Here is an 11095-nt window from a genome sequence, read left to right as displayed (position 1 = left end):
AGACAAAGGTTTTATTTATGGGATATGTATAAAAAACCCAAAATACCAGCCTAAAATTGCTCCCCAAAACAAACCTTTAAAGCCCCATATTGCCACTTCTAAAGATATGGTGGCTATTACTAACCCTACCTTTGAAGACACCCTAGCTATTGAAACTGGTTTCCCTGACATTAATTTTTGGTTGGAATGGATGAAGTATAGTGCTAACAAACACAATAAAAGCAACTGTTATGTCTGTGGCAAATCTAGGCCCCACCTAGGTACAGTGCCCCTTAATATACCCCTAGAACAGGAAAATTGTTTTTTCAGCCTTTTTAATGACACCAAAACAAATGACAGTCAGTGCGAAATGTGGAAAAGGGAATATCCCATATTGTCAAAAAATCCCAACCCAGGAAGCACCATAACCATATATCCTGGAAACTATACCTGTTATACATCTAACACCACCACAGGGAGAAATCTAAAAACCTTCCCACCAGGGTATTGTGCAAATAAGCATATTCATACTTGTAACTTTAATTCTTGTAGGCATTATAGTTTATTGTGTAATTCCCTGTGGAAAGAAACTTACCTCCAAAGGCATTGATAAGGCCCTGATGTATTATGATATAACCACCAGTCCTGTCACCTCCTCTGATAGTGAGGGACCCGACGATTATGTCCAATATCTCAAGAACTGGAGGAACAAGAAAGGAGCCTCACTCAAGAATCATGTCATATAATAATCATGATTCTAAGAGGGGATTGAAGGGTTACCTCTTCTGTCTTGGTACATATTACTTTTTATATGATCAGTTTCCTTGTGGTGGTTACAGTGTAAAAGTGAATATTTCTATTTCCCTAGTGAAGGGTTAAAACATGCTATATGAACTCTTATGTGTTTGCATGGATGCGTGCTGCCCTGTGCTAGGTGCCTTTGTCTCTCATACAGATACCAGGCCTGTGTGGGTCTGGCATCCAAGGTCAGTTCCATACCAGATGAAACTTGTTCTTTCTACCCAAATATACTGTGTTACAAAAACTTTGTTAAATGTTTGAGAAACTTGTAGAAAACCCATATATGGACATCCGCCTTTTCTGTTCTGCCTGGTAACTATTAACGAGCCAATGGGAGTGTAACGACATGTCAGTTACACCCATATGCATTGCCTTATATACTTTTGTTAACCTCATAATAAAACAGTGTGAATTTTTACTGCTTGTGTTGTGCATGTACCTTGTGGCTAAAAGTTCATACTCCAGACGTCTAAGAGGCCATCACATCGAGGGTTAAGAATATAAGGTCAAATCCTTTCACCCCCCGCTTGTAAGGGGGGACAATGACTAACTCACCAACACTTCAGCTCATTGAAGGGGTGGCGGCTGGCTGCCGGGGTGAGCGTTCCCCTGTGGCGGGGCGCAATCTATCCCCTCTGGAGCTGAATGTCCAGTCAGCGGATGCAGTGGCTCAAGACCCCGCAGGGCGCACACTGCTCCACCCCTCAGTCCCTCGATGCAGGGAGGCTGTTGCCAGCAGCCTCCCTGTAAAAAAATAAACTCTAAAATAACTTTTCTAACGAAGCTCTGTAGAGCTCCCCTAGCTGTGACCGGCTCCTCCGGGCACGGTTTATAAACTGAGTCTGGTAGGAGGGGCATAGAGAGAGGAGCCAGCCCACACTATTAAACTCTTAAAGTGCCAATGGATCCTGGTGGACCCGTCTATACCCCATGGTACAAATATGGACCCCAGCATCATCTAGGACGTAAGAGAAATTGTATTAGGAGGTCATCTTATCTCGAGTTCTCAACCAAAATGGAAATTCACATTAGTGAGTTATGTTCCCCTTCTGCCACAAGGAAGTCAGGACATGGAACTTCCCATTTAAACAGTGAACTGTTTGAATGGAAGTTCCATGTGAGTGCATAAAGTGAAAGCAATGCATTGTACAGGGCACAGCCAGGTAGCGTCTAGTTTCCCTTCAGATTCTTGAACATAGTATACATACCCTCCAACATGACCCGCCCCACTAGGTACAAAATGCTCTGTTTCTGGACTTCCCTCTTAATTTATTATTGCAATCACCTGTGAAGAAACAGCTTTCTTATCATTTAACTAGTTCAACACAGGTGATGGAAATCATAAATTAAGAGGGAAGTCCAGAAACAGAGCATTTTGTACCTAGTGGGGCGGGTCATGTTGGAGGGTCTGAGTATACTGTACGCCTATATCACACGCTCCTCTAGAGGGCGACTACCCATTGCGCATGCGCAGCCAAACACGCTTCTTATGAGCAGGGAAGCTGGTGACGTCGGCAACTCCTGGCCTACGGCCGCTTCCGCCAGTCCTGCTGCTTGGACCGTTACCAAGGGAAGGAAGTCACGTGGCAGGGGGAGGGAGACAGTCACATGACGGGGCCCTAAGTAGTGCAATGCATTGCAATCAATGCGGGACTGGCTGACAGGAGAGCGGGCAGGGAGAGAGAGCCAGCACAGGTGAGCCGCTGGGAGTGACGTCATCACACACTTAACCTCTGCACTGCTGGCTGTGTGTAAGTACAGATAGTTGGGGAGAGGGGCGGATTACAGAGTTCCCTTACATTTTGAAAGCTCCCAAAAGTTTTCTTTTAAAATATTATTATTTCTTGAGTAAATGTTCTGGAATAAATAATATAGTCAGTGGATTTGTGCTTTGGACATGTTGCTGCATCAAATGGCTTGTTATAAAGCCCAGGCAACTTTTCTGGATTTTGTGGAACTACGTGTCCCAGCAGGCATAGCCAGGAGACCGTCGGCAGAGTAGTTTTGATGTATTACTGTCTGCAGTATCTTCACTGAGGTTTATCTTCCTTTACAGATGCATCTATAGTTAAAGTCTCAATGATTATGTGTGTTATCTGATGGTAGGGAATGCATAATGCATACAGCACTACAAGACATTTAAAATAATTTATAAACCATTTAGCTGTAATAGTGTGTGTGTGTGTGTGTATATATATATATATATATATATATATATATATATATATATATATATATATATATATATATACAGGTTGAGTATCCCTTATCCAAAATGCTTGGGACCAGAAGTATTTTGGATATCAGATTTTTCCGTATTTTGGAATAATTGCATACCAAAATGAGATATCCATGGTGATGGGACCTAAATATAAGCACAGAATACATTTATGTTACATATACACCTTATATACACAGCCTGAAAGTAATTTGACAATATTTTTTATAACTTTGTGCATTAAACAAAGTGTGTGCACATTCACACAATTCATTTATGTTTCATACACATCTTATGCACACAGCCTGAAGGTCATTTAATACAATATTTTTAATAACTTTGTGTATTAAACAAAGTCTGTGTACATTGAGCCATCAAAAAACAAAGGTTTCACTATCTCAGTCTCACTCAAAAAAGTCTGTATTTCGGAATATTCCGTATTTCGGAATATTTGGATATGGGATACTCAACCTGTATACACATTTTTTTTTATTTAACACAGATGGGCATCCTGCACTTACAAATGCAAAGATATTTACTGAATTGGATACAATATGAAATGCATGCGTTAGAAGTGTAATTCCCTTGCTGGCTTCTATTTTCCACATTTGTAGATCTCCCCATGTGAGGGCTATAAACACAGATTCTCATTTGTTCTCTGATGTGCCTCCATGAAAAGAAGCCTTGTTAAAGTAAGACTTTAAAGTCCGTATAAATATTTAGGAGTTTGCAAAGGGCCCTCCACCCTAGGTGGGAACTCTGCATTAGGAGCTGTGCTAATATGTGGGATTAGTAACTGCGACTACTACTTTTATCGTCTTTCTTTTCATGGCTAAGGAGCAGATTCTGTTTTTGGCTTGAGGAAAGGGCTGTGCCCAGATGAGTAGTGTGCTGAGACTTCGTAATGACTACTCAAGAGGAAAAAGAACCTGTTAAACGCTTTTCAGTAGATACATCCCTGTGATCCGAGCAGCCGGGGAAGCTAGAGTATGAAAATGATTGCTCAACCGGAATGAAAGTAATCCTGTTATTATATGAACGTTGCTGTTTTATTACAAAGTATGGAGTACAAGACTTTACGTAACTTTGCTAGTCTCCTACTACCTCAGAAGGGTTCAGTATGATTTACCGACGGACACAATAACTACAGTCAAGATACCAACATGGTCAAAATACCGTCATATGTTAAAAATGCCGATCTAGTCAGAATACCGACATTTGAAATGCCGATCTAGTCAGAATTCCGACATTTGAAATGCCGATATGTCAAAATACCGACATGAGTTTTTCAGTTTTCTTGTGTGTCAGTGTTGACATGGACACCATCTAAGTGTACCGCGTGCTCGGCACATTATTATATTCCCCCTCCAGGTCCATTGGGATGGTAAAGTATGAACAAGTCTAATTCAGGGTAAAAAAATTCCTTAAAAACACGTCGGCATTTTAAATGTCCGTATTCTAACTATGTCTGTATTTTGTATACGTCAGCATAATGAGTGACGGTATTGTGACCGTGTCGGTATTTTGACTCGGTCAATGGCTCTCAGGATTATGACCGTCGGTATTGTCTGTCGGTAAATCACCTGCTACCCCCTCAGAAGGGGGCGAGCAGAAATAAATAGGCGCACAAAGTATTAGCGTCCTAATGGAGCAACAAATGAAGTACTCCATCTGGTGCAGATCGCTCCAAAAAATAATTGAGTTTCCCGCTTTTTGTAGTTCAGAAAATTGTCTGTGTTAAAAAAAAAAAAAATGTGACAGAGGGGGAAGCATGAATTTGTTTATAGTGTGGAAACTGGGGCAAAACATCTGTACAAAATACATCAAGCAACGTTGCTCACTTTCTCGGCAAGTGTGAATGCAGACGAGGGTGCGCGGTCCCGCGGATTGTTAATGATCCTCGCTATCGGCTGTGCAGACAGCTCAATTTAGACTGTCGTCAAAGAGCTGCCTGCACGGCTCGGCTGCTGTGTGACGTCACTGAGCAATATGGTCGACGCCTAGTGTGTGCCCACCTTTCCCAGTGACTCTGCTCATATACTGGGGTCTATTCATGAAGCAGTGAAAAGAGGAGAAGTTGCCTATGGCAACCAATTAGCTGCTCCGTACAATTGTATAGTATGCAAATTATAATGTTACTTCAATGCTGATTGGTTGCCATGGGCAACTTCTCCACTGGCTCAGTTCTCCACACTTTTCACTGCTTCATGAATAGACCCCACAGTCTCTTATGCACCTTGCTTAGAATCGATCGGTGATATGTCAGTGACTGCGGCGCACACTTAAGCGTAAATCAATTGCATACAAATGGTGAATAGAAGAATTGCCATATTGTTAGCTGGGAGATATGGGCGTCTATTCATAAAGCAGTAAAAAGAGTGGAGAAGTTACCCATGGCAACCAAACAGCTTCTACGTATTATTTTATAAAATGCACTTTATAAATGTTACCTCAACATTAATTGGTTGCCATGGGCAACTTCTCGACTGTCTCACTTCTCCACACTTTTCACTGCTACATGAATAGACCACGTGGAGACAAGTGTTTTTTTAAGCGACTGCAATATCCCATATAGACTTTTGCCACATTTCCTTTCATCTTATTGTTTGGCGTGAAGGTACTGTACACTTCCACTATCAGTAAATAACTTCATTTACACCTGTCTTTTATGTACAGAGGAGGTCCCATCTACCTGTAAATATGTTTTATTACATTTGTTGATTGATTTATGGGTGTTTCACTCAGTGAGTTTTTTAGTGGGTGGGTAAATCTGTTGTAATTGGAAACGTTCAATTAATGCTGGGTTTGTGAGGTGGCAGTGATCCATATTAATCATCTGTATAGCAGATATTTGTATTGAAGAATTGTTGCACAAAATTGTGATTGAGAAACATCATTGTAACGTGGCATGAGATGCTGATCTGGCAATAAGTCACCTTTTCAGACTTTGTAAATACTAACTATTGTTCTAAGCTATACATGTAGCCAAGATGGTTTTCTTCTAATTTAAGCTTGGATGGAATCCTTATCTAGCTAAACTGGAATATGTTTTATTTACTGTATGTGTCCTCACTCCTACAAGCCTGTCTTCGCTTTAAGAGAACCACTGTTTGTGTGCCTCTGTTTCTCTGTAGGTAATTTAAGTGACGTTATAAGGTTGCATACACAGTGTATCTGGAAATTATTCACAGTGCTTCACTTTTTCCACATTTTGTTATGTTACAGCCTTATTCCAAAATGGGATAAATTAATTTCTCTAACGTCCTAGCGGATGCTGGGGACTCCGTAAGGACCACGGGGATAGACGGGCTCCGCAGGAGACATGGGCACTTTAAGAAAGTCTTTAGACCTGGGTGTGCACTGGCTCCTTCCTCTATGCCCCTCCTCCAGACCTCAGTTTGATGCTGGGTGCTTTTCAGTGAGCTCTCCTGAGTTTGCTGATAGAAAGTATTTTGTTAGGTTTTTTATTTTCAGGGAGCTCTGCTGGCAACAGACTCCCTGCATCGTGGAACTGAGGGGAGAGAAGCAGCCCTACTCTCTGAAGCTAGGTCCTGCTTCTTAGGCTACTGGACACCATTAGCTCCAGAGGGATGGGTACGCAGGATCTCACCCTTGCCGTCCGTCCCAGAGCCGCGCCGCCGTCCCCCTCGCAGAGCCGGAAGACAGAAGCCGGGTGAGTATGAGAAGAAAAGAAGACTTCAAAGGCGGCAGAAGACTTCATGATCTTCACTGAGGTAACGGACAGCACTGCAGCTGTGCGCCATTGCTCCCATACACCTCACATACTCCAGTCACTGTAAGGGTGCAGGGCGCAGGGGGTGGCGCCCTGGGCAGCAATATAAACCTCTTATTTGGCAAAAGGAGCATATATACAGCTGGACACTGTATATATGCAGGAGCCCCCGCCAATTTTACACTTTAGCGGGACAGAAGCCCGCCGTCGAGGGGGCGGGGCTTCTCCCTCAGCACTCACCAGCGCCATGTTTTTTTCCACAGCACCGCTGAGAGGAAGCTCCCCAGACTCTACCCTGCTTATACCACGGTAGAAGAGAGGGTTTTAAAGAAGAGGAGGGGCACATAATTCGGCGCAGATAATAACAGTTCTACTGGGTAAACATTAAATTGCTGTGTTTTTTCCTGGGTCATATAGCGCTGGGTTGTGTGCTAGCATACTCTCTCTCTGTCTCTCCAAAGGGCCTTGTGGGGGAATTATCTTCAGATGAGCATTCCCTGAGTATGTGGTGTGTCGGAACGTGTGTGTCGACATGTCTGAGGTAAAAGGCTCTCCTAAGGAGGAGATGGAGCAAATGTGTGTGAGTGGTGTCTCCGTCGACAACGCCGACACCTGATTGGATATGTGAAATTAAGTGCTAAGGTAAATTTATTGCACAAAAGATTAGAGAACAGACAGTGAATCTACACATATCTGTCCCTGTGTTGCAGAGACCTTCAGAGTCTCACAAAGCTTACTATACAAAATAATAGACACTGATATCGACACAGAGTCTGACTCCAGTGTCGACTACGATAATGCAAAGTTACAGCCAAAACTGGCAGCAAAGTATTCAATATATGATTATTGTAATAAAAGATGTTTTGCATATCACTGATGACTCATCTGTCCCTGACAGGAGGGTACACATGTTTAAGGGGAAGAAAGCTGAGGTAAATTTCCCTCCTCTCATGAAGAAAAAGAGCGGGAATCTCCAGACAAGAGACTGCAGATTCCCACAAAGAATTCTCAGGGAGTATCCTTTCCCTACTAGGGCCAGGATACGATGGGAATCTTCCCCTAGGGTGGACAAAGCTTTGTCACGTTTACCCAAAAGATAGCGCTGACTTAACCGCTATCCTCAGGGATCCTGCAGATAGCATGCTCTGGCTCCTCCCTCTATGTCCCTCCTCCAGACCTCAGTTTGAGACTGTGCCCGGACGAGCTGGGTGCTGTTCAGTGAGCCCTCCTGAGCTTGCTGTGAGAAAGTATTTTGTTAGGTTTTTTATTTTCAGGGAGCTCTGCTGGCAACAGACTCCCTGCATCGTGGGACAGAGTGAAGAGAAGCAGCCCTACTCTCTGAAGCTAGGGCCTGCTTCTTAGGCTACTGGACACCATTAGCTCCAGAGGGATCGTACACAGGATCTCACCCTCGTCGTCCGATCCCAGAGCCGCGCCGCCGTCCCCCTCGCAGAGCCGGAAGACAGAAGTCGGGTGAGTATGAGAAGCAAGAAGACTTCGAAATCGGCGGCAGAAGACTCCGTTCTTCACTGAGGTAACGCACAGCACTGCAGCTGTGCGCCATTGCTCCCACACACCTCACATACTCCGGTCACTGTAAGGGTGCAGAGCGCAGGGGGGGGCACCCTGGGCAGCATATGGACCTCTTTTGGCAAAAGTACACATATATACAGTTTGGCACTGTATATATGTATGAGCCCCCGCAAAGAAAATGTATATTTAAGCGGGACAGTAGCCCGCCGCCGAGGGCGGGGCTTCTTCCTCAGCACTCACCTGCGCCATTTTTTCTCCACAGCTCCGCTGAGAGGAAGCTCCCCAGGCTCTCCCCTGCAGATACACGGTAGAAGAGGGTAAAAAGAGAGGGGGGGCACATAATTAGGCGCAAAAATCAATATAAACAGCAGCTACTGGGTTAACATTAAGTTACTGTGTTATTCCTGGGTTTATAGCGCTGGGGTGTGTGCTGGCATACTCTCTCTCTGTCTCTCCAAAGGGCCTTGTGGGGGAATTGTCTTCAGATGAGCATTCCCTGAGTGTGTGGTGTGTCGGTACCAGTGGTGCAAGTGGGCGGGTACGGGTGGGTACGGCGTACCCGTAAGAATTTAGCCGTGGGTACGCCGTACCCACACCGACGGGCCGCCGCTCCACGCCGTCCCGCCGCCCGCCGTGACCGTCCCCGCCGCACCCGCCGCTGATGTGAGGGAAGGAGAGCGCAGCCTGTGCCTCTCCTTCCCCTCAGTCTCCGGTGGGTGTCTCACAGTTTAATTCAGCGCGATCCGTGAGCCAATCAGAGCTCGCGGATCGGCGCTGAATTAAACTGAGACACCCGCCGGAGACTGAGGGGAAGGAGAGGCGCAGGCTGCGCTCTCCTTCCCTCACACAGACAGACGGCAGCGGTGAGCAGGGGACTGGGGGGGGGCATGTATAACTGGCACTGGGGGATAACTGGCACTGGGGGGGGGCATGTATAACTGGCACTGGGGGATAACTGGCACTGGGGGGGGCATGTATAACTGGCACTGGGGGATATCTGGCACTGGGGGGGGGGGGGCATATAACTGGCACTGGGGATATCTGGCACTGGGGGGGCATGTATAACTGGCACTGGGGATATCTGGCACTGGGGGGGGGGCATGTATGTATACCTGGCACTGGGGGCATATCTGGCACAGGGGGGCATATATTCCTGGCACTGGGGGATAACTGGCACTGGGGGGGGGGGGCATGTATAACTGGCACTGGGGGGGGGGCACGTATAACTGGCACTGGGGATATCTGGCACTGGGGGGGGGCATGTATACCTGGCACTGGGGGCATATCTGGCACAGGGGGGCATATATACCTGGCACTGGGGGATAACTGGCACTGGCGGGGGCATGTATAACTGGCACTGGGGGATATCTGGCACTGGGGGGGGGGCATATAACTGGCACTTGGGATATCTGGCACTGGGGGGGCATGTATAACTGGCACTGGGGATATCTGGCACTGGGGGGGGGGGGGCATGTATGTATACCTGGCACTGGGGGCATATCCGGCACAGGGGGGCATATATTCCTGGCACTGGGGGATAACTGGCACTGGGGGGGGGCATGTATAACTGGCACTGGGGGGGCATGTATACCTGTCACTGGGGATATCTGGCACTGGGGGGGGGGCATGTATACCTGGCACTGGGGGCATATCTGGCACAGGGGGGCATATATACCTGGCACTGGGGGTTATCTGGCACTGGGGGCATATCTGGTACTGGGGGCATTTCTGTATCTGGCACTGTTGGGCAATGTATATATGACACAGTGGGAGCAATGTGTATCTGACACTGTGAGGCAATGTATATTGGCACTCTGGGGGCATTTCTGTATCTGGCACTGTGGGGCAATGTGTATCTGGCACTCTGGGGACATTTGTGTATCTGGCACTCTGGGGACATTTGTGTATCTGGTACTCTGGGGACATTTGTGTATCTGGCGCTGTGGGGTAATGTGTATCTGGCACTGTGGGGCAATGTATATCTGGCACAGTGGAGGCATTTGTGTATCTGGAACTGTGGGGCAATGTAAATCTGTCACTGTGGGGCAATGTATATCTGGCACTGTGGGGCAACGTGTATCTGGCACTATTGGGGTCATACGTGTATCTGCCCCATCCCCCATATGTGTATCACGCCCCCATTTCCATTGGCCACGCCCCATGTGGCATTTGGCCACACCCATTTTTTTTTGCGCGCGCGCCTTCGGCGCGCGCACACAGTACCCGTAAGACATTTTTTCTACTTGCACCACTGGTCGGTACGTGTGTGTCGACATGTCTGAGGTAAAAGGCTCCCCTAAGGAGGAGATGGAGCAAATGTGTGTGTGAATGGTGTCTCCGTCGACAACGCCGACACCTGATTGGATATGTGAAATTAAGTGCTAAGGTAAATTTATTGCACAAAAGATTAGAGAACAGACAGTGAATCTACACATGTCTGTCCCTGTGTTGCAGAGACCTTCAGAGTCTCTCAATGATCACTATACAAAATAATAGACACTGATATCGACACGGAGTCTGACTCCAGTGTCGACTACGATAATGCAAAGTTACAGCCAAAATGGCAGGAAAGTATTCAATATATGATTATTGTAATAAAAAATGTTTTGCATATCACTGATGACTCATCTGTCCCTGACAGGAGGGTACACATGTTTAAGGGGAAGAAAGCTGAGGTAAACTTCCCTCCTCTCATGAAGAAAAAGAGCGGGAATCTCCAGACAAGAGACTGCAGTTTCCCACAAAGAATTCTCAGGGCGTATCCTTTCCCTACTAGGGCCAGGATACGATGGGAATCTTCCCCTAGGGTGTCACGTTTGCCCAAAAGGTAG

The 11095-nt window shown here is 46.1% G+C and overlaps 1 protein-coding gene across 4 annotated transcripts in view; it reads left to right on the top strand.

Annotated features, from left to right (window-relative positions):
* Positions 1-2279: 2279 nt before the first annotated feature.
* Positions 2280-11095, top strand: part of SNX8 (sorting nexin 8) — an 87047-nt gene continuing 78231 nt past the window's right edge. The window contains exon 1 of one of the 4 annotated variants that reach the window (XM_063934618.1): positions 2280-2475. The gene's annotated coding sequence lies outside the window, so the exon portion shown is untranslated. Of the gene's footprint in view, positions 2532-2563; positions 2819-3607; positions 3691-11095 lie in introns of those variants that run through there. The other 3 variants (XM_063934617.1, XM_063934619.1, XM_063934620.1) reach the window with 3 other exon arrangements.

Source organism: Pseudophryne corroboree, chromosome 7, assembly GCF_028390025.1.
Source record: "Pseudophryne corroboree isolate aPseCor3 chromosome 7, aPseCor3.hap2, whole genome shotgun sequence".
NCBI classification, from domain to species: domain Eukaryota; kingdom Metazoa; phylum Chordata; class Amphibia; order Anura; family Myobatrachidae; genus Pseudophryne; species Pseudophryne corroboree.
Note: the sequence above shows the minus strand (reverse complement) of the source record. Positions and strands in the feature narration are given on the sequence as shown.